Source organism: Phocoena phocoena, chromosome X (genome assembly GCF_963924675.1).
Source record: "Phocoena phocoena chromosome X, mPhoPho1.1, whole genome shotgun sequence".
Classification (NCBI taxonomy): Eukaryota; Metazoa; Chordata; class Mammalia; order Artiodactyla; family Phocoenidae; genus Phocoena; species Phocoena phocoena.
The window spans coordinates 80311008-80335790 of record NC_089240.1 but is presented as its reverse complement, the minus strand read 5'-3'; the positions used below and the strand labels follow the sequence as shown (position 1 = coordinate 80335790).

General features: G+C 38.7%; 1 pseudogene; it reads left to right on the top strand.

Moving 5' to 3' along the window:
- The first annotated feature begins 14846 nt into the window (after positions 1–14846).
- LOC136142179 (spermidine synthase pseudogene) lies at positions 14847–15731 on the top strand (annotated as a pseudogene).
- The last annotated feature ends 9052 nt before the right edge of the window (positions 15732–24783 follow it).

Genomic DNA, 24783 nt, shown 5'->3' with positions numbered 1-24783 from the left:
GCTAGAAAATAACTGGGAGTGTGGGTGTGGCCAGGAAGAAGTATCTTTTTTCATTTAAAAGCCTCACTCCTGGGAGGACCTTCAAGATAGTGGAGGAGTAAGACGTGGAGATCATCTTCCTCCCCACAGATACATCAAAAGTACATCTACATGTGGAACAATTCCTACAGAACACCTACTGATGCTGGCAGAAGACCTCAGACTTCCCAAAAGGCAAGAAACTCCCCACATACCTGGGTAGGGCAAAAGAAAAAAGAAAAAACAGAAACAAAAGAATAGGGAAGGGACCTGCACCTCTGGGAGGGAGCTGTGAAGGAGGAAATGTTTCCATGCACTAGGAAGTCCCTTCACTGGCAGAGAAGGGGGGATGGGTGGGGGGAAGCTTCAGAACCACAGAGGAGAGCACAGCAACAGGGGTGCAGAGGGCAAAGCAGAGAGATTCCTGCACAGAGGGGATCACTGCCGACCAGTACTCACCAGCCTGAGAGGCTTGTCTGCTCACTCACTGGGGTGGGTGGGGGCTGGGAGCTGAGGCTTAGCTTCGGAGGTCAGATCCCAGGGAGAGGACTGGGGTTGGCTTTGCGAACACAGCCTAATTTGTTTTTGGTTTTATGTTTATCTTAGTTCAGTATTTAGAGCTTATTATAACTGGTAGATTTGTTTATTGATATGGTTGCTCTCTTCCTTTTTTTTTTTTTCCCCCTGGTACATGGGCCTCTCACTGTTGTGGCCTCTCCCATTGCAGAGCACAGGCTCTGGATGTGCAGGCTCAGTGGCCATGGCTCATGGGCCCAGTCGCTCCACGGCATGTGGGATCTTCCTGGACTGGGGCACGAACCCATGTCCCCTGCATCAGCAGGTGGACTCTCAACCACTGCGCTGCCAGGGAAGCCCTCTTCCTTTTTTTATATATATATATTTTTCCTTTTTCTTTTTTTCTGAGTGTGTATGTGTATGCTTCTTTGTGTGATTTGTCTGTATAGGTTAGCTTTTACCATTTGTCCTAGGGTCTGTCTGTCTGTCTTTTTTAGTAAAGATTTTAGTGCTTGTTATAATTGGTGGATTTATTTATTGGTTTGGTGCTCCCTTCTATTTTAAAATTACTTTTTAATTTTAATACTTTTTTAACTGTTTATTTTAATAACTTTATTTTATTTATTTTCTTTCTTTCTTTCTTATTTTTTTCTTTTCTCCCTTTTCTTCTGAGCCATGTGGCTGACAGTGTCTTGGTGCTCTGGCAGGGTATCAGGCCTGAGCCTCTGAGGTGCGAGAACCAAGTTCAGGACATTGGTCCACCAGAGACCTCCCAGTCCCTCATAATATCAGTTGGCAAGAGCCCTCCCAGAGATCTCCATCTCAACACTAAGACCCAGATCCACTCAATGACCAGCAAGCTCCAGTTCTGGACACCCCATGCCAAACAACTAGCAAGACAGGAACACATCCCAACCCATTAGCAGAGAGGCTGCCTAAAATCATAGCAGGTTCACAGACACCCCAAAACATACCACCAGACGCAGTCCTGCCCACCAGAGAGACAAGATCCAACCCCATCTAACAGAACACAGGCACCAGTCCCCTCCACCAGGAAGCCTAAACAAAGCACTGAACCAACCTTAGCCACTGGGGGCAGACACCAAAAACAATGGGAACTACGAACCTGCAGCCTGTGAAAAGGAGACCCCAAACACAGTAAGTTAAGCAAAATGAGAAGACAGAGAAACACACAACAGATGAAGGAGCAAGGTAAAAATCCACCAGACCTAACAAATGAAGAGGAAAGAGGCAGTCTACCTGAAAAAAGAATTCAAGTAATGATAGTAAAGATGGTCCAAAATCTTGGAAATAGAAGGGAGGAAATACAAGAAACATTTAACAAGGACCTAGAAGAACTAAAGAGCAAACAAACAATGATGAACAACACAATAAATGAAATTACAAATTCTCTAGAAGGGATCAATAGCAGAATAACTGAGGCAGAAGAATGGATAAGTGACCTGGAAGATAAAATAGTGGAAATAACTACCACAGAGCAGAATAAAGAAAAAAGAATGAAAAGAAAGGAGGACAGTCTCAGAGACCTCTGGGACAACATTAAATGCACAAACATTAGAATTATAAGGGTCCCAGAAGAAGAAGAGAAAAAGAAAGGGACTAAGAAAATATTTGAAGAGATTATAGTTGAAAACTTCCCTAATATGGGAAAGGAAATAGTCAATCAAGTCCATGAAGTGCAGAGAGTCCCATACAGGATAAATCCAAGGAGAAACACACCAAGACACATATTAATCAAACTGTCAAAAATTAAATACAAAGAATAAATATTAAAAGCAGCAAAGGAAAAGCAACAAATAACATACAACGGAATCCCCACAAGGTTAACACCTGATCTTTCAGAAGAAACTCTGCAAGCCAGAAGGGAGTGGCAGGACATATTTAAAGGGATGAAAGGGAAAAACCCACAACTAAGAATACTCTACCCAGCAAGGTTCTCATTCAGATTCGAAGGAGAAATTAAAACCTTTACAGACAAGCAAAAGCTAAGAGAATTTAGCACTACCAAACCAGCTTTACAACAAATGCTAAAGGAACTTCTCTAGGCAGGAAATACAAGAGAAGGAAAAGACAATAACAAACCCAAAACGATTAAGAAAATGGTAATAGGAACATACTTATCGATAATTACCTTAAATGTAAATGGATTAACCGCTCCAACCCAAAGACACAGACTGGCTGAATGGATAGAAATACAAGACCCAAATTTATGCTGCCTACAAGAGACTCACTTCAGACCTAGGGACACACACAGACTGAAAGTGAGGGTATAGAAAAAGATGTTCCATGGAAATGGAATTCAAAAGAAAGCTGGAGTAGCAATTCTCAGATCAGAAAAAATAGACTTTAAAATAAAGACTATTACAATAGACAGAGGACACTACATAATGATCAAGGGATCAATCCAAGAAGAAGTATAACAATTGTAAATATTTATGCACCCAACATAGGAGCACCTCAATACATAAGGCAAATGCTAACAGCCATAAAAGGGGAAATCGACAGTAACACAAAAATAGTAGGTGACTTTAACAGCCCACTTTCACCAATGGACAGATCATCCAAAATGAAAATAAAAAAGGAAGCACAAGCTTTAAATGACACATTAAACAGATGGACTTAACTGATATTTATAGGACCTTCTATCCAAAGACAACAGAATACAATTTCTTCTCAAGTGCTCATGGAACATTCTCCAGGGTAGATCATATCTTGGGTCACAAATCAAGCTTGAGAAATTTAAGAAAATTGAAATCGTATCAAACATCTTTTCCAAGCACAACACTATAAGACTAGATATCAATTATAGGAAAAAACTGTACAAAATACAAACACATGGAGACTAAACAATACACTACTAAATAAAAAAGAGGTCACTAAAGAAATCAAAGAGGAAAACAAAAAATACCTAGAAACAAATGACAATGAAAGCACAACAACCCAAAACCTATTGGATGCATCAAAAGCAGTTCTAACAGAGAAGTTTATGACAATATAATCCTAGAAACAAGAGACATCTCAAATAAACAACATAACCTTACACCTAAAGCAATTAGAGAAAGAAGAATAAAAAAAAACCCAAAGCTAGCAGAAGGAAAGAAATCATAAAGATCAGATCGAAAGTAAATGAAAAAGAAATACAGGAAATGATAGCAAATATCAATAAAACTAAAAGCTGGTTCTTTGAGAAGATAAACAAAATTGAGAAACCATTAGCCAGACTCATCAAGAAAAAGAGGGAGAGGACTCAAATCATTAAATTTAGAAATGAAAAAGGAGAAGTTACAACTGACACTGCAGAAATATAAAGCATCATGAGATTACTACAAGCAACTCTATGCTAATAAAATGGACAACCTGGAAGAAATGGGCAAATTCTTAGAAAAGCACAACCTTCCGAGACTAAACCAGGAAGAAATAAATGTTATAAACAGAACAATCACAAGCACTGAAATTGAAACTGTGATTAAAAATCTTCCAACAAACAAAAGCCTAGGACAAGATGGCTTCACAATCGAATTCTATCAAACACTTAGGGAAGAGCTAACACCTATCCTTCTCAAACTCTTCCAAAATATAGCAGAAGGAGGAGCACTCCCAAACTCATTCTAGGGGGCCACCATCACCCTGAGACCAAAACGAGACAAAGATGTCACAAAAAAAGAAAACTACAGGCCAATATCACTGATGAACATAGATGCAAAATTCCTCAACAAAATACTAGCATGCAGAATCCAACATCACATTACAAGGATCATACATTATGATCAAGTGGGGTTTATCCCAGGAATGGAAGGTTTCTTTAATATACGCAAATCAATCAATGTGATACACCATATTAACAAATTGAAGGAGAAAAACCATATAATCCTCTCAATAGATGCAGAGAAAGCTTTGGACAAAATTCAACACCCGTTTATGATAGAAACCCTCCAGAAAGTAGGCATAGAGGGAATTTACGTCAACATAATAAAGGCCATATATGACAAACCCACAGCCAACTTCGCTCTCAATCATGAAAAGCTGAAATCATTTCCTCTAAGATCAGGAACAAGATAAGGCTTCCCACTCTCACCACTATTATTCAACATAGTTTTGGAAGTTTTAGCCACAGCAATCAGAGAAGGAAAAGAAATAAAAGGAATACAAATTGGAAAAGAAGAAGTGAAACTGTCACTGTTTGCAGGTGACATGATACTGTACATAGATAATCTAAAGATGTTACCAGAAAACTGCTAGAGCTAATCAATGAATTTAGTAATGTAGCAGGATACAAAATTAATGCACAGAAATCTCTGGCATTCCTATACACTAATGATGAAAAATCTGAAAGAGCAATTAAGGAAACACTCCCATTTACCATTGCAGCAAAAAGAATAACATACATAGGAATAAACCTACCTAAGGAGACAAAAATACCTGTATGCAGAAAACTATAAGACACTGATGAGAGAAATTAAAGATACAAACAGATGGAGAGATATACCATGTTGTTGGATTGGAAGAATCAACACTGTGAAAATGACTATACTACCCAAAGCAATCTACAGGTTCAGTGCAATCCCTATCAACTACCAATGGCATTTTTCACGGAACTAGAACAAAAAGTTTCACAATTTGTATGGAACCACAAAAGACCCCAAATAGCCAAAGCACTCTTGAGAAAGAAAAACGGAGCTGGAGGAATCAGGCTCCCTGACTTCAGACTATACTACAAAGCTACAGAAATCAAGACAGTATGATACTGGCACAAAAACAGAAATATAGATCAATGGAACAGGATAGAAAGCCAGAGATAAACCCACGCACATATGGTCACCTTATCTTTGATAAAGGAGGCAAGAATATACAATGGAGAAAAGACAGCCTCTTAAATATGTGGTGCTGGCAAAACTGGACAGCTACATGTTAAAGAATGAAATTAGAACACTTCCTAACACCATACACAAAAATAAACTCAAAATGGATTAAAGACCGAAATGTAAGGCCAAAGAATATAAACCTCTTAGAGGAAAACATAGGCAGAACACTCTATGACATAAATCACAGTAAGATCCTTTTTGACCCATATCCTAGAGAAATGGAAGTAAAAACAAAAATATAGAAATGGGACCTAATGCAACTTAAAAGCTTTTGCACAGCAAGGGAAACCATAAACAAGACAAAGACAGCCCTCAGAATGGGAGAAAATATTTGCAAATGAAGCAACTGACAAAGGATTAACCTCCAAACTATACAAGCAGCTCATGCAGCTCAATATCAGAGAAACAAACAACCCAATCCAAAAATGGGCAGAAGACCTAAAAAGACATTTCTCCAAAGGAGATATACAGATTGCCAATAAACACATGAAAGGATGCTCAACATCACTAATCATTGGAGAAATGCAAATCAAAACTACAATGAGGTACCACCTCACACAGGTCAGAATGGCCATCATCAAAAAGTCTACAACAGTAAATGGTGGAAAGGGTGTGGAGAAAAGGGAACCCTCTTGCACTGTTGGTGGGAATGTAAATTGGTACAGCCACTATGGAGAACAGTATGGAGGTTCCTTAAAAATCTAACAATAGAACTACCATACGACCCAGCAATCCCACTACTGGGTATATACCCTGAGAAAACCATAATTCAAAAAGAGTCATGTACCACAATGTTCATTGTAGCACTATTTACAATAGCCAGGACATGGAAGCAACCTAAGTGTCCACTGACAGATTACTGGATAAAGAAGATGTGGCATCTATATACAATGGAATATTACTCAGCCATAAAAAGAAACAGAATTGAGTTATTTGTAGTGAGGTGGATGGACCTAGAGTCTGTCATACAGTGTCAAGTAAGTCATAAAGAGAAAAACAAATACAGTATGGTAACACATATATATGGAGTCTAAAAAACACAAAAAAACAAATGGTTTTGATGAACCTAGGAGCAGGACAGGAATAAAGATGCTGAAGTAGAGAATGGACTTGAGGACACGGGAAGGGGGAAGGGTAAGCTGGGACAAAGTGAGAGAGTGGCATGGACATATATATGTACTACCAAATGTAAAATAGATAGCTACTGGGAAGCAGCACATGGCACAGGGAGATCAACTCGGTGCTTCGTTACCACCTAGAGGGGTGGGTTAGGGAGGGTGGGAAGGAGATGCAAGGGGGGGGGATGTGGGGATATATGTATATGTATAGCTGGTTCACTTTGTGATACAGCAGAAACTAAAACACAATTGTAAAGCAATTGTACTCCAATAAAGAAGTTAAAAAAATAAAAAGCCTCACTCGTCCATGTGTGCCCTTGAACTCATCTTCTACCGGAGAGGAGCTAGCTTAATTAATTCAGTAATTCTTCCTGACTGTATTAGAATTAAACAGGCAGTGCTGTCAGGGTTGTATGTGACTTATTTCAGTGAATCCTCATAATAACCCTGTGGGCTAGGTTCTATTATCTTTCTTGTTTTTATAGATCAGGAGCTGGGGGCACAGAGAAGAAATTTGCTACAGATCACACAGGTAATAAGAAGGGTATGGATCTGGACAGTTTGGTTCTACAGCCACATGAATAAATACTTTTCTATATGGCCTTTCAGTATACCTTGGAACAGTTGGGGTGATTTGATCTAAGATAACATTGTTCAAAAAATTGCCTTTTTTTTTTGCGGTACGCAGGCCTCTCACTGTTGTGGCCTCTCCCGTTGCGGAGCACAGGCTCCGGACGCGCAGGCTCAACGGCCATGGCTCACGGGCCCAGCTGCTCCGCAGCATGTGGGATCTTCCCAGACCACGAACCCGTGTCCCCTGCATCGGCAGGCAGACTCTCAACCACTGCGCCACCAGGGAAGTCCTGCCTTCACTTTTGACTTTGACTTTAAGTCACTGAATGATGCCCATAGGGGTCATCTGGTGACTATTCTTGCCCAAGGCTCTGAGAGGTGAAACAGCTTGCCTAAGATTAGATAGCCGGTTAGTGTCAGAGTCAAGACTTAAAACCCAGGTCCCTAACTTTCAAGTCAGTGTTAAAGACACATGCAAAGAAAACAAAACTGGTGATATGACATACTGAAAACAACAAAGCCAGGCCATATATCCAGCAGGTTCTGGATGTACTAGCCTTCCTTTATCTTGCTATTGCGAGCACAATAAGTTCTTTTCCTGATTCTGTTGTCCTTGAAGGGCCACAGGGCAGGTTCCCCCATGGAGGATACTGCCCTATCTAGCAGTACTGCCCTTTGCACACAGGGTGCAAGAAGGGAACATTAAGTTCTATTAGTAATAGCTTTCATTGTCAAATACATGAAAATACCAACTCATCAAAAACAAAGTAACTCTTCCCCCCGCACACACACACCCTCCACTTTTTTGTTTCCTAGCTTTTCTGGTTGTTTGTTTGCTTGGTTTTGTTTTCAACTGCTATTCTCAGTATATCTGTAGTGAAATTTTGTAAGGGAATGTGTATAGCAGTTGATTTTCTGTATACCCTTAAGAAAATTATCCATCACCTCAGCCCTCTAAGCTTAAGGCCTCTCACAAAACCTCAACAATACACATCAACTCTCCATTTTGACATACAAATCTGAAAGTAACCAAGTTTTCTGTTTTTACCTTCTGCTCTGCATTTACAAAAGTGTGATGTATAATTTAAGTTTTTAATCTCAAATGTGTTTGCTCTACAGGAAAGTTCCATAATGATAAAATGTACTATCTCTTCTTGGTTTTCTTTATAAATATACTACTCTTGTCATCTTCCCTGTATTATAGTGAGCAAATAAAATAATTAATTCCAATGTAAAATCCAGTTCTGACTGTCATGATTTTTATTTTCATTAGACTCATTCAAACTATTCGGTGGGGCTGGGGAACTTCTTAAGAGAATTCATAATTAATCACATATCATATTTTGTAAATGAGATGTAATTTTAAAATACATTTCCTGTGTATCATTCAGTCCTCCAAACAACTTCTCTTCAAAGAAAAGAGAAGTGTCTTCAAAACATCTTTGGATGTTTTTAACGTAAAATTCATTTCATCCCTGGCTGTCGCACAAACATAGTGTCTATGAGAGGGGAAAATGGTTCCTTAGTTTTCTGAAGGGGAACTCTTACTCGCAGATCCTTTCTCAAGTATTTTTGAGACTACAGTGTGTGTTGAGAAGCCATGACCACACTCAGTAAGGATCTAAGGAGAAAGTGTTTTACTCAAATACCAGCTTCCTCTTTTTGCCCTGCTTTGCTTTCAGTAAAACGGTGACTTTCTCAGAGAATACCTTAATAATAAATGTGAGTCATTTTGCTTGAATGCTAATACTGGGTTTTCGGCTGCAATAAAAGAAAACATTTCTAAACTGTTATAGTTCCTGAAAACTGGGTCATGGGCCAGTGTACTACAATGTAGAAATTCTGTGTTGTACGATTAGTTTTAATTAAGAGCTAGTTTGATTTTCAGGTAAATTGGTATCCTACTTCCCCAGCACAGCATGTTAGCAGCATTACTGCAACTTGAAGAGTTACTAGGAAGTGTTTTTACCCTTCTTGTAGCTGATTATCAACAGATCATATCAGGTTTAGGAAAAAGGCTCACTTCTCTTCCAAGTGGCAGGAGTTCTCATGCTAGGATTACATGTCTCTCCAGAAGGCTGAGGGAGGGTTTCACTTTTTATTCTATTTTTTTTTCATGTGCACATATTCCTTTTGTTTCATCAAACAACTCATAGATACAAAAATAGCTCTATGGAGACAGGCCCACCTGCTTTTTCTAACATTTTAGACAGTGTGCCAGACACTAGGGTGACCAGCTGTTCTGGTTTGCCTAGGACAGAGGGCTTTTCCTTGAATGCAGGACTTTCAGTGCCCAAACCAGGAAAGTCTGGGGCCAACCAACATGGTTGGTGACCTGAGTTCAGGAAAGTCATTCCTATATGACAATGTAAAAGCTTTCTACTCCTCAAGAGTTAATTCTGGACTTAAAGGTGGGGAGATTTGGTAAGATAACTTAATACTTCTCATAGATAATAAAGGAGTGAAAATCCTAATTCAGTCAACAGGTCTGAGAACAAGTCAGGTGTCAAGGTCAGAGGCAACAGGAAAAGTATGAGGAGAGGAGACTATTAATAATCATAATCTCAGATTCTATACCTTTATTCTGGGTCCCGGGATCTATTCCAAGTGTTAAACAGTGGGGTTTGTATATTGAGCTTAATAATAATGGAAAGACTTATGAGAAATATTTGCACTATTTATTTTTATGTGCTTGATGTGCAAAACCCAGCACAACAGGCTGTGAATTATCGTGTAATAGTTTCCAAATTGTGTCATTAGATGTGAGACAAATGGCTGGGATCCAGTTACATGCACTTCTAGTTTCAGCCTATGGAATTATAGTTCTGAGAGAAGAAGTGTACATTTGTATGTGAAGTCTGGGGTTCAGACCAAGAGTCTTTGGATTTTTAGTTCTTTGATCCAACACAAAGTTATGTGCTTTCAGCCAAGTTGCTTAAACTTAGTGCCACGTTTTTATTATTCTTTGACTTGAGAGAGCAAAAGTTAGCTCTCAACTTCTAGGCTGAACAATTTTGGACAGTCCATAAAAGTAGTGGTTATTTGAAGTGAAGATGGAGAGAAGTCAGCTTTAGGATCAGAAATGAGCTCTATGAATGGATGGTGCAGCCACAATTCTGTCCCCATGTTATTTACCTGTCAGGCACCCATATGGTTAGCATCAATTGGAAAGTCCTCTGTCTGACTTTTATTATCTGCTCCCAAACTACCTATCAAGTCCTATTTCCTACTGAGTAGTATGCCATGGGAGTCAGCGCATGTATCCTGAAACTAGACTGGGTTCAAAACCTTGCTCCATCATTATATAAACTCTATGACCTCGGGCACATTTCTTAATCTCTCTGTGCCTGTTCCCTCATTTGCAAAATTGGGGTATTATTAATAGTGCCTTGCACAGAATGTCTGCTATTATTATTATTACTGTTGTCATTATTATTATTCCTTCACATGTGTCCCTTGCTCTAGGGTACATGCTCTCTTTAATATCTACATACCATGCTGACTTTTAATGTTTTCGCTTGTGTTGAACTCTCTACATGCAACATAATACCTTATCCTGCTTCCCCAAATGTTATCCATTTTAAAATGACCGTTTCAATTCTGATCTTTTATGTGGGACTTTCACAAAACTCTCCTTTTGATAAATTCCTTTATAATTACTACTTGGACCATGCATTTCAGCTTTCAACTATCTGCTGTTTGGTGTGTGCTAATGTTGTCTCTTCTGCTGATCTGGAAACTTTTTGACAGGTGGGGCAATGTCTTGTCTATTTTATTGTATGCTTTACAGCCTCTAGTGTGTTTCTAACTAAATAGTTTATTGATTCATATCAGGGAACCTATGCCTAAATTTGATCCTTTGTTTCTCCTACTACTTTTGAGACATAAAGGCATCAGTTAAATCACTTCAAGAATCGGTCTCACAAAATCTTGCTGATTTTACACTTTCAGCAGTTCTGTATTTGTGGTAGCGTATCATTTACAGGTCAGTTTTTTTCATGTTTGGATTTAGAAAAGAATAAAACATGGTGCTTTTACATAAAGTTCATATACATCACTAAATCACACTTACTAGAGTTAAGTCCCATGAAGATAGGATGAATTATAATAATAATTAAAAAAATTTTATTACAGAAATTTCCACATACACACAAAAGTAGAATAATATAATCAATTCCATGTAACTATCACCCAATTTACACGATTATTAACACCTTTCCAATCTTGCTTCATCTATCCCACCCATTTTTTTTTTTTTGGCCTGGAATATTTTAAAGCAAATTCATCATATTTCATCCATAAGTAGTTCAGTATGCATCATTAACAGTTGAAGAGATATAATTTTTTAAAGAACCAATAAATAGTTCTCAATACTGTGCTAAAATCATCAAATCTTTTCTTACAATCTTACAACTTTAATAATACCACTTTGCTCTCTTCTACCCCAAAGATATAAGTAAACCTATAAAAATAGATGTTCCTAGTGGATGATAGGAAATATATGTGAAACATGAAGGGTATTTTACTGTCTCAGCTATAGTCTTTGAAGTATAGCAGGAACCTTGCTTTGATAGGACACACTGCATTATTTCAATGTGATAGATTACTATAATAATCAAATGAAAAGTATATATTTATTTCATTTGAATGTCTTTTCAGCTCTATGATATTTTTGGATATGTTAAATGTAGAATGGGGCTACCCAGGTTCATGATACAATATAGTTCATCAGTCTATTTTAATAAGGCCATTTTTCTGGGAATGTTAGAACCTGATGGCTTTAATGATTTGATGACGCTATTTCACAAGTGATTGTGATATCATTCCCTCCTAAACTGGTCATAAAGTACCAGAGGTGTAAAGGTAGATGTTTAAACACCTATTTATCTTATTCAGTTTACCAAGCACTGTCCATACAAATGGTAATCATTGATTTATAAATTATGGCAAGTTATGTTTTGTACTTTTAAAGTTACAGTTTAATAAAATAGGATACTAGTTTGAACAACATATAGTTTGTAAATGTTAAAGCAACGGTGTTAAATAAAGAGGCACATTACGAGAATTGTTAGGGACATGCATGTTTCTTACAACAAACGTTGTATAGTTCTGTTATGTAAATCTGAGCCACACAAGTATTACAATAAAAGAAATAAAATTGAGGGGGTTAAGGTTGTTAATCATTTATACATTATACCTGTAGATTGGAAGTCTATATTGTTTATACTAATTTCCCTACAGTTGGCCTGAGCTGTATAGATAGACAGATCCCTGGGAGTACCATAAATCCATGAAGGCAACATCAGCTCTAACTGACTGGAGTGAAATATACCTGACTGGCTGTCAGTTCTCTTTGTAAGTTAGGGTTCACTGAACTCCCATTTTGGAATCGTCTAGGATGAACTGAATTCAAATAAAAACTTCCCTGTAGGCAGTTAAAGCTGAACTACAAGTCTGTCTTTCAGTGATCTTTGTTTTGATATTTTTCTTCACATTCATAACTACTGCCTCTGTGTATATTTTAACTTTGCAGATATTCTGCCCAATAAACTGTTCAAGTTTGTGTTTTGATTCCATGCCATTAATTTGTATCAAAGCTTGCATATATTCCTATACTCTTACAGAATTAATTTTAGGCTTTTATTTTCCCTTCATTGTGTGAATTTGACTAAAGCAGAGCCATTTTTCAAAGTGAAAAGGTTTTATTTGGAAAATTCCTTTGAAATGACTTCTTTAGTATAGATTCTAGAATTGCCAGACTATAGCCATTTCTAGAATATAATTCCCAAGAAATTTCTTCCAATAAAGTGAATTATGGATTACTGGCACATATTTTTTTTTCCTTGCATGGCAAAGAGAAAAGAAAAATAAAGAGGATTTTATCTTCAATTTTGAAGAAAAATTATTTGGTCTGGTGTCCTGAAATTCAATCTTTGATCAGGAGTACTTTGAATAAAATGAAAATTCAGGAATGCTATTTCTCCCCGCCTCATTTTTCAGGCTCCTGAATATAGTTTTCTTTTGAAATATTATGGGAATATTTTGAAATAATATGGGAAATATTTTGAAATATTATGGTCTGAGTAATGTTTGCCATGAACATTTAAAACACAAACGGCATATTCAAGGTAAAAATAAAAGAAAGCAACTCAATAGCATTCTGTCAGAGAGTTGGATTTTATGGTCTCATGAGAGTAATTAGAAAAGTCAACCATGAAGCTATCTAAGCTATACACAAGACAGGGCTGAGAAAATATTTTCCAGTAGATCTTTTAATCTACAAGCTTTGGGTCACATTTCTTCTGTGATTATAGGTGTTAGGCATATTTGACAGATAGTCTAGAAAAAGGAGAGTCATTATTAATATGGAAAGCCAAGGCCATGATACGGAGTAGGCTTATCCTGTGACTAGTTCTACAACCAATGCTAGTCACCTGATTCCACTTAGCCTCTATTTTCTCATCAGGAAATGGGAACAATATCTGTTATTGTGATGGCAAGATAAATGTAATGCACGTGCAAGTGTCATGAGGTAGTCAGCAAAACCCAAGCTACTTTCATTGGTGAGATGAAGGGGGAAATGGAATTATGGTACCATGATGCCAGAAACTATCATGAGAGTCTTTAAGGTGACAATTTCAAAAGAAATTCATATCATTTTTGTCAAAACAGCAACCACAATAACAAGTAAACTAGAGGACACAGAATTTTGTCTTTGTGGAGAAGGTGGTAGCACCAGGTAGGAAGCAATGTTATATAGTAAGAGAGGAAATCATCAGTGACTTCAAGTTTAATGAGAAAGGTACCTTCCAGCAGAAAGCAGATAAGAGGCTTTGATTTTCTTGACAGTAGCGCTATCCAGTACTTTTAGCTGGTCTTCAGGTGATCAAACCCACTGGTTTGCCGGAGACTTCCCCAGTTTCAACACTGAGAGTCCCAAATCCTGGCAAACTCCTCCGTCCAGGTCAAAATGGGCCTGGGTCTATTTGGTCTTCATAACATTGGCTGAGTTTGTCAAGCTATGCAGTGGGGAACAGAAGTTCACAAGGCTTTCCTGCTTCATAGTGAAAACTAATTTTATTCTAGGACATGCATATTTTCTGGTAATGAAATATCATTTATATATATATATATATATATTTTTTTTTTTTTTTTTCGGTACGTGGGCCTCTCACTGTTGTGGCCTCTCCCGTTGCGGAGCACAGGCTCCGGACGCGCAGGCTCAGCGGCCATGGCTCACGGGCCCAGCCGCTCCGCGGCATGTGGGATCTTCCTGGACCGGGGCACGAACCCGTGTCCCCTGCATCGGCAGGCGGACTCTCAACCACTGCACCACCAGGGAAGCCCCCATTTTTATAATTTTGTATTAAATGTGTTTGTTTGGTAAGTGGGCACAGCACAGCTTGTGCTCTCTAGTGGATGTTCCCAGAAGTGCTGGGAGGGGATTATGCCATACAGAAGTGACACAGTGATCTGGAGACATGGGGTAGAATGTTAATGATAAGAAATGGCTAGGAGATAAAAAGATACCAAAGGCCTCTGCAAAGAGGTTTCGGGTTTCGCCCCTGCCAGCAGGCTCCGCCCCGTCGGTGGTGGTAGGGCGCGGGCGGGGTTAGGGCGAGGCGCTGGCGCTGGGTGCGGCTGGTCCCGTTGTGCTGCGGCTCCGCGCTACCTGCAGTCCCGGGCCGGAATCCCGCTGCTCCGGCCTCGAGTCCGCCCGCCCGCCAGCCTGCCAGCCATGGAGCCCGGCCCCGACGGCCCCGCCGCCATCTGGTTCCGCTAGACGTGCAGCGCATGGCCCGGCCAGGCCCTGTCGCTGCAGGCGGAGCAGCTGCTACACCATCAGTGCTCGCGGTACCAGGATATCCTTGTCTTCTGCAGTAAGAGCTACGGCAACGTGCGGGTGTTGGACGGCGTCGTCCAGTGCACAGAGAGGGACGAGTTCTCCTACCAGGAGATGATAGCCAACTTGCCCCTCTGCAGCCACCCCAATCCATGCAAGGTGCTGATCGTCGGGGGCGGGGATGGGGGTGTCCTGCAGCAGGTGGTGAAGCATTCCTCCGTGGAGTCCGTGGTCCAGTGCGAGATCGACGAGGATGTCGTTCAAGTCTCCAAGAAGTTCCTGCCGGGCATGGCCGTTGGCTACTCGAGCTCAAAGCTCATCCTACGTGTGGATAATGGTTTTGAGTTCATGAAACAGAACCAGGATGCTTTCGATGTCATTATCACTGACTCCTCAGACCCCCTGGGCCCTGCTGAGAGTCTATTCAAGGATTCCTATTACCGGCTCATGAAGACGGCCCTGAAGGAGGGTGGCATCCTCTGCTGCCAGGGCGAGTGTCAGTGACTGCACCTGGACCTCATCAAGGTGATGCAGCAGTTCTGCAAATCACTCTTCCCGGTGGTCGGCTACGCTTACTGCACCATCCCCACCTACCCCAGCTGCCAAATTGGCTTCATACTGTGCAGCAAAAATCCAAGCACCAACTTCCTGGAGCCCGTGCAGCAGCTGACGCAGAAGCAGGTGGAACAGATACAGCTGAAATACTACAACTCTGATGTACATCGGGCACCCTTCATCCTGTCCGAGTTTGCCTGCAAAGCCCTGAATGATGTGTGCTGAGCCCAGGCGCCGCTGCCGGTGCCGCCCAGGACCTCTGGCCAGCAAGCCTCCAGGGTGGCTGGACGCCGCCAGCCCTAGATGCGACTCCCGCAGACTCGCTTCCCAATCCAGTGTTACAGGACCCAGAATGCTGCCCGGCCTGCCCTCTTAGGACTTTCTGTGTGGCGTTCAGCTTGCAAGTTTATACCAGGTGCCTATAGCACCATCTCCACCTCTGTCGCCCCTCACTCACCAAACACATGTATCTAGAACAACAATGAGAACAAATATTTTGCCAATATTAGGAACTCAACGCAAGACGTTTGTATACTGTTTAGTTTTGAGTATGCAAGAGCCTATTTTGGAGGAAATGGCAGTTTCTCCTCTAAGCCACTTGTAGCTGAGAACTTCATAGTAGAGTTTATGTCTTGGAGGAGGAGAGAGTATTTTGATGAGCTACAAATTGGCTATTCACTAAGAAGCTAAAACATAAATTAGTGTTAAAGTGGTGGGTCATAGGGTAGTATATCTGAACCCAGAAGTTGAAATTGGGGCAGAAATAGTCTCTCTCTCACAATTCCCTTCATTCACTTTAAGTGAATCTCTTGCCTGATATAAAAAGAAAGGCAGGGCTCAAGAAACGGAAAGGAGAAACAGAAGAAAACTACAAAAATGAAACAGGCAAGAGTTTTCCTGAATGCTCTTCATTCACTCAAAATTAGCAGAGTAAAATTCAAGCCCACCGAATAATAATTAAGACCCCATTTGCCTATATTCTAAATATCTGAAGCCTATTTGAGTAGGCGTGTTATCTAGCACCCATAAGAGCTATGGGATGGAGGTTGAAATAATCCTCTTTGATAAAGATAAAAGATCTTGAGAAGGATTTTCCAGAGAAGAGGTCCATTCTAGAGCTTAAGTCTGCCTTGGGCTCCAGAAAGCTAAATGTAGAATGTTGTGGTAACATACTTGCTTATGTACAGCTGTGTTATATAAACACCCTCAATTAAATTCTGACTCACTTTTTGTTTTCTCCCAAATTTGTATAATAATGCCAAATGCATAAACATTTATGCCTGGATTCTCTGAGTGTCTTGTTGGCTTTACTTATGGTAAATGTTTTTTTAAAAGGAGGTAGAAGGTAACAGTGATGGGGCTTGGAAATATGTGCTACCTAGGAACAGGCTCTCTGACCCTAGCTAGGATTGAAAGTTGGTGTGCCTCCCAACACCTACTAGATGATCAGCCAAATCTGACCCTGAAGTTCTTTCACAATCCAACTACAAGCGTTCTGGTATACAATTTGCACACTGCCTCATTGGATCTTGCCTTTCTTTATGGAAACTATGCGAAGATCAACATTTCTTGCTTGAGATGTAGGTATAACCTCATACAGGCTTAGACATTGATGTAACAGTAGAGATTATGAGCTATAAGCATTTTGCCCACTAAGTACTGGAAATCTTCCTTGGAATGTGGAAGAGGAAGACTCCTTGATTCATTCATCAACTAAGTATTTAAAACATGACTGATACATGCTATTGGGTTTACAACTCCAAAATGCATCTTACAATGGTTTTTGGTAATTAGAGATGTTATAAGAAAACACCTTTTTTTAAAGTTATAATGTTAAAACAATTATAAAGCCAGAAACCAACACTCACTCAAAATTCAGTTAGTTAAACTTTGTCAATAAAGGCAATTCTATTTTATAATATGGTATTAAAAAGGATGAAAATAGAAATTATATGTAAATGACATGGATTGTGGGGTTGTGTTTAGATTTTCTTCCTTATGTGTTTAGGACAGGTAAACAGTTTCATAAGTTTTCTATTTTGTAAAAATAGCTGAAACTAAATTGTAAGCTTCAAAATTGCCCTGGTTTTGCTTGACTAAAAGGACATGTAATAAGGGTATGTAGAAGTCATAAACCAAGTGATTAAAACATAGGATTAGCAAGACAAAGTCATCTAGTTCATGTTCCTATTGATCAGCAATGTTTATTAATTCTCCACTGCATGCTAAACTTTATTGAACATTCCTTTTGAAAAAATCTTCAGTCAGAAAATGGATGAAAATGTTTAAATTCACCTATGGAGGCTAGATCACTGTAGGTATGAAAAAAAACAAAACACTGTACTATAAGTTCACTAAATGAAATTTGTGCTACCTTTGGTTAGACAATTAGTAAAGAAGAAAATAAATGAGAACTCGGATTTGAGACACTCTAGCCATTCCTGTGGCCTGATTAATCTCTTATGCAGCACTCATTTAAATAATTTGCACACACTAATTTTAGATCTCTAAATTGCTCATACTTTGTGTGTAGAAACTGATTATGATTGTCATATCCGTGGAGTGACACAGGACTAAGAAACTTCAACTCAGATCTCAAAATTAGTAGGCATGAATTAATTTGAAATCTGCTTATCTCAAAGTAGCTCCAGTGGTCCCAATGTATGTGAATTTATAATATTGTATGATTAACGAAAGGGGCCACTGGTGACCACATCAGGGATTGAAATAACTGAAAAGGGCAAAAATAAATCTATTCTGTTTTATTGTAGAAGTTTTGGGGTACCATTGGAGGCAGAGATTATTGAACTGACCATTCTAGAATATAAAGAAGAGTTTTGTGCACAAACCACTGAGTCAGCAGTGGTTCAGTGGTTTCTTAAACAGAAAACAAAACCAAGAAATATGTATTTAGATGACCAGAATCCAAAATCATGTTGAATTATAGTTAGAAATTTTAAGAAAACCAGATACCTAATATTACTATCCTAAAATTGTATTTTATATTTTGCTCTGTGAAATCTGAGCTTTGTGGAATGTTTCTTAAACGAAGTACTGTTTTAGTCTGCTTGGGCTGCTATAACAAAAGACCAGACTGTGTACCTTATAAACAACAGAAATTTTTCTTACAGTTCTGGAGGCTGGAAGGCAGAGATCAGGGTGCCATCATGGTGGGGTGAGGGCTCTCTTCTGTAGATTTCATGTATCCTTGCTTGGTGGAAGGGGCATAGGGTCTCTCTGGGGCCTCTTTTATAAGAACACATTTCATTCATGAGGGCTCTGCACTCATAACCTAAGCACCTTCCAAAGGCCTCACCTACTAATACTGTCACCGTAGGAGTTAGGATTTCAACAAATGAATTCTGGGGGGACATGAACATTCAGACCATAGCAGTTGCCCTTTGAGTCTTCCTAAGAGTTGGTACCTTCTGAAAGTGGGAAAACAGATGCACCATGATGACAAACAATGACAAAATTTGTGCCTTAGTTTACTGTTTCCACAGTGTACTGCTGAATCTGGACCTTTAGTTAATATGAGGACATCACAGTCCCAACTGGGTGGAGTAATTCATGTCTAGTGATGAAACAGGCCTCCTGAACACTGCATTTTCACTTTTTGAAGGGAGGTCTTTAGACATTAAAGCCAACTTGGAAAAAAATACTTTCTCAGTCGATTTCACCACAGAAATGATTGTAATGCTAGTGCATAAATAGAGAAGGTGGAGTAAAGAATTAGGGCATTTAAATAGCCAGCCTGGGCAAAAAACAAGTTTATTGGCAGAGGCGGGATGGGGTGGTACTTTTTTTTCACAGTGGAAAGGAATTATTCAGATTAGATGCTTCTACTGTTCAACTCTTACTTCGTATTGCATTCAATGTATTGACTCTTAGTCCTTTAAATCTGTGTCTCTTAGCAAAGATGACAAAAGTTTGTGCTGGCAGGTAACCTGATCGTTATGGACCAAATTTTGGTGTCCCCCGCAAATGTGTATGTTGAAGCCCTAAACTCTAATGTGGCAGTATTTGAAGATGGGGCTTTGGGGAGGTAATTAGGATTAGATGAGGTCATGAGGGTGGGACTCTAATGATGGGATTAATGCCCTTATAAGAAGAGATAGCAGAGAGCTTGCTCTCTCTCTTTTCCTGTGCACACACAATGAAGAGGTCATGTGACCTTACAGAGAGATGGTGGCCATCTGCAAGCCAGAGTAGAGGCCTCAGAATGAAACCTACCTTGCCAGCACATTGCTCTTGGAGATTCTAGCTTCCAGAACTGTGAGAAATAAATTTCTGTTGTTTAAGCCACTAAGACAATGGTATTTTGTTATAGCAGCCTGAGCTGACTGACTATGATAGTTCTAAATACCTGTTTTTTTTATGATGGTATAAAGGCTTTTACTGCTCTTGGGTTCCTCCTCTTGAAATGATACTGCCTTATAGTTAGAGAATAACTATCCTTGTATGGGTTCCAAACAATTAAAAGTACCTTATCATAAATTTTGCTTCATAAGAAACAGCTTTATAGTTTGGTGCAAGTGCATTTGAGATATCTGTGTTCCAACAGAAGGTGCTTCCTCTCAGCCTGTATTTTCCTTCTAATTGAAGTGGCAATTAAGTAGTTCATTAATGGTCATGCCATAATCATAGACTTATATAAGGGATCATAAAGGTCAGATTGTCCAGCCCTTTCATTTTACTTCTCCAAGGAAGTAAGGAAGAATGAAAGAATAACTATAGCTTTATTACCAAATGACATTTAAAAAAATGGTGATGCAAGTGGACCTTTAAAAAATAAAGGAAACATATAGGAAGACAAAAAGTGTATAGAGAATACTAGATAGATTTAGGTTTTATATTTATCTTCTTAAAGAGAAATTGAATTCAACTTTGGACCCATCTACAACTGGAGCTTCAGAAAACATGTTTGGCCTCATCTTATCTTTGAAATGAAAGCTGCTGTCTTCACTCTTGAACCAACTGAGGGTACAAGGATGCATTAGAAAATTTGATAATTGGTAGAGTTGGGTTTTGTGGGGTTTTATTTTTGGTATAGTCCTTTTATTTCTTTAAAATAGTAAGCAGGTATATTTTGCAAAACTCATAAGAACTATGAGGTTGTTTTCCTCCTTTACTGAACAGAAGCCACCTGCCACAAATATACATTTTGGGAATTCTTTTGATATGAGTTATGGGAAATAGAAAGCAAAATTTTGTACAGTAGAGGACATAACTTTACAGTAAATCTACAGTTGTCTTATAGCTGTTCGTTAAGTGTTTTGAGTCTCTTTTTAATTCAAGGATATCTTTAGGATCTAGTTTCCGAAAACAGTCTCAAATTACCATCAAAATGTAACTGGGCTACCCTATGTTTTCCCTGTCAAGGAACTGACATTCTATGAACCCTATTTAATTTGCAGCTATCTTAATAGAATGTGTTGAGTAAGAATTAAGGATTATTATTATTATTATCACCACCACCATCATCATCATCATCATTAATTGTGTTAAAAGGAAACCTTGGGAGGCATAAGTGACCTGCTGGCAAGGATTACCCACTCTGGAGTGTGCAGTGGATCAGTTTTGCTCTCAGCAGGAGGCAGCATTATAATCAATAGAAATTGCCCATATGGGGTTTGAAAGACACTGGGATACATGAAAGAATGCTCAACATCATTAATCATTAGAGAAATGCAAATCAAAACTACAATGAGATATCACCTCACATCAGTCAGAATGGCCATCATCAGAAAATCTACAAACAATAATTGCTGGAGAGGGTGTGGAGAAAAGGGAAGCCTTTTGCACTGTTGGTGGGAATGTAAATTGATACAGCCACTATGGAGAACAGTATGGAGGTTCCAAAAAAAACTGAAAATAGAAATACCATAACCCAGCAATCCCACTATTGGGCATATACCCTGAGAAAACCATAATTCAAAGAGTCATGTACCACAATGTTCATTGCAGCTCTATTTACAATAGCCAGGACATGGAAGCAACCTAAGTGTCCACTGACAGACAAATGGATAAAGAAGATGTGGCACTTATATACAATGGAATATTACTCAGCCATAAAAAGAAATGAAATTGAGTTATCTGTAGTGAGGTGGATGGACCTAGAGTCTGTCATACAGAGTGAAGTAAGTCAGAAAGAGAAAAACAAATACCATATGCTAACACATATATATGGAATCTAAAAAAAAAAAAAAAAGGTCATGAAGAGCCTAGGGGCAGGATGGGAATAAAGACGCAGACCTACTAGAGAATGGACTTGAGGACACAGGGAGGGGAACGGTAAGCTGGGACAAAGTGAGAGAGTGGCATGGACATATATACACTACCAAATGCAAAACCGATAGCAAGTGGGAAGCAGCTGCATAGCACAGGGATATCAGCTCAGTGCTTTGTGACCATCTAGAGGGGTGGGATAGGGAGGGTGGAAGGGAGGGAGACACAAGAGGGAAGAAATATGGGGATATATGTATATGTATAGCTGATTTACTTTGTTATAAAGCAGAAACTAACACACCATTGTAAAGCAATTATACTCCAATAAAGATGTTTAAAAAAAGCATTAAAAAATAAATAAATAAAATAAAACCCAAACAGATTAAACTCAAAAAAAAAACAAAAAAACAAAACACTGTGACAATTAAGTTCACCAGAAAGACTTATTGTAAACCACGACTCTGTGAACATTCTGCAGATTTCATTGACTGCAGTGTCTAAATTGGAAGATATAGCAATTTTTTTCCCCCATGCTCAGCAAAAACTGTTAACTGGCTTTTGTGGGGGGGAGGGTATAAAACATTCACTGAGTGTTTCTCATATTCTACTGAGTCAATATTAAACTGTACTTTTCTATTTTTGCTAATAGTCATTATCATAAAAACGTTTGTCTTTTTAAACATTTTCCCATATGTTCATGGTTCAGTTAAACATTCTCTGCCCTCTAGGAAATTATAGCTTAAAATAGTATCAATAGTTCACCACTTTATGTCTCAACAAACCTTTTTGATTGAAGTTCCCCAAAGGCCTTGAGTTGACCTTTACATAAATAAATGTGGATAATGGATATAGGGGTTTGCAAAATACAAAAAAGTACTATTTTTTAAAAGACGTTGTTTGTTGCTGTCATTTGAGAAGAGGGCAACACGTTGATTTAGCATATTTAATAACTTTTCACACAAAGAGGTTAGAAAGACTTGAGCATCAAGGGAATAACCCAGAATAAATACTAAATCAGTTTCTCAAATGTTAATGATGATATCGGTCTTCCTACTAAATACTTCGGCTGATTCTGATGCATACAGTTCACTTACTATATAGTGTGCTTTGAATTATACCACTGTAACTTCCACATTCTTGGTCTGTCAGCAAGTGCCTTTCCGTATTAGAATTCAGAAATTTCGAGAAACAAATGGATTAGATGTACAGCCTTCAGATCTTTAAATGCATTATTTCACACAGTTCTAAGGAAGTTTTGAGTTTGATGGATTTCAATCTTCTTAATAATATAATTTACTTTGTAACATACAGGTATAATCCATTCTTCCACAAAATCTGTCCGAGGGAGTGTTTGTGTGTATCTCTTCTCTCTCCAAATGACCTTGACATCAGTTTGTTAAAGTGGCTTATGCCATTCCTGACTTATTACAGTTCATTGGGCTTCATATTTTCTGATCAGCCACGATTTCAATGTATTTGCTTTAAAGAGGCTTTTGTAAGTTACATATAAAAAGGAACTTTTCTACCATTCAGAGAAAGACATATGTAAATGAGACAGTATTTGTAGCATGACAGTCAAAGATACCTCAAGGATTTGGGTATTGGATTGTGTATTTAGTTGCCAGCTACAGATTATAAGAGGCTATTATGTGAAACTATTATATACCTGGAGTTGAAGTAAAATATGTCAGAAATTTTTTTAAAAGAAATCTCAATTTATTCATTGTATGAAAAAAGGAATAGATTACAGCCCCCTTGCATGAAGTGATTGCATTAGTAAGGGGAATTTTATTTCTAAAACCAAAAAGACAGACTTTCAAAAGCTGCTGTTATTTACTGTACTTTAGACAGTTCCTCTGTGAAGGCCTTTCTAGTATATTAAAGACCTGTTCCAATCAAAAGTATTTTCTACTGGCTGATGATATAATTATACTAAGTTATCAAGAGATTGTTCTTGATTCCCAGGGTGAAATTCCTTTCTTTAGCAACCATGGAATTGACATGCTTCATTGTTCATTATTCATCATTCTTTTGCTTCCTCTGCTCTACAGTCTGGATCCAGAAAAGTCTCCTTGGAGACTTTATTGCACATGCTTGGACATCTTGACGATGGTGATTTTTTTGTATTGTTTCATTTTTTTTGTTTGTTTTTCTTACTTGTCAGAGGGTCATTTAATTAGAGCTTCATCAGTTTATGATTGTTCTAGATAGTCTTCAGAGGCTGAGTCACTTCTCCAATTTCTGTTGTTGTTAGTTTTGTTTGTTTGTTTGCTTTTGTCTGTGGCTGGAGAGGTCTTTCTGAAACAAACATACAACTCACCAAACACAAAAACAATCAGTCAAACCTGCTGGTTTTTCTCAAGAGGCTCGATGTTTAGTTTATTCATTTAGAAACGTTGCCTTGTGTTTCTCCCCCTCCTTCTCCATCTCTTCCTCTGCCTTCTGTTTATAAGAAAAGCTCAAGCAGCTCTGTGCTTTAATAGGCAAGGCTGAAGGCAGAGTTCTGCCTCTGGGAAATGTTTATTCTGGAAAAACACAGGAGACATTTGTTTGGTCTGACTCATCTAGACTATGTCATAAGCCGTCTTGGGCAAAAAAGAGAAGATGCCTTAAATATTGATGCCTGTCCAGACTCAATTTTATGTTTAAAAACCAAAGAATTGTGGCCACTGCAACCTCTTAATTAATCAGTAAATATTTATCAGTCCACTAATATTTTTTTAGTCATCTTTCCTTCCGAGGATATGAATAAAGTTCATAACCACAATAGTTTTCTGTTATTTGCTGAACAAATGGTTATCCTTGACAAGTAGCCATTTTTAAGCCTTCCGTAGTAACTTGAAAGAACAATGCTAAGGAAAAATCAAATAGTGCGTTTACTCATACCAGAGCTGTGCATATCTCTGTGATGGGGGACGTGGGAGGTATGCAGGGAAAAGAAGGCAAGTAATATCATGACCCTGCTTTGTCTGCTTGGTCCTTTCTTTGCTCTTAAATCTCTGTGCAGATCTGTCAGAAATTATCACCCAAGGGATTCCAATTTCCTGTT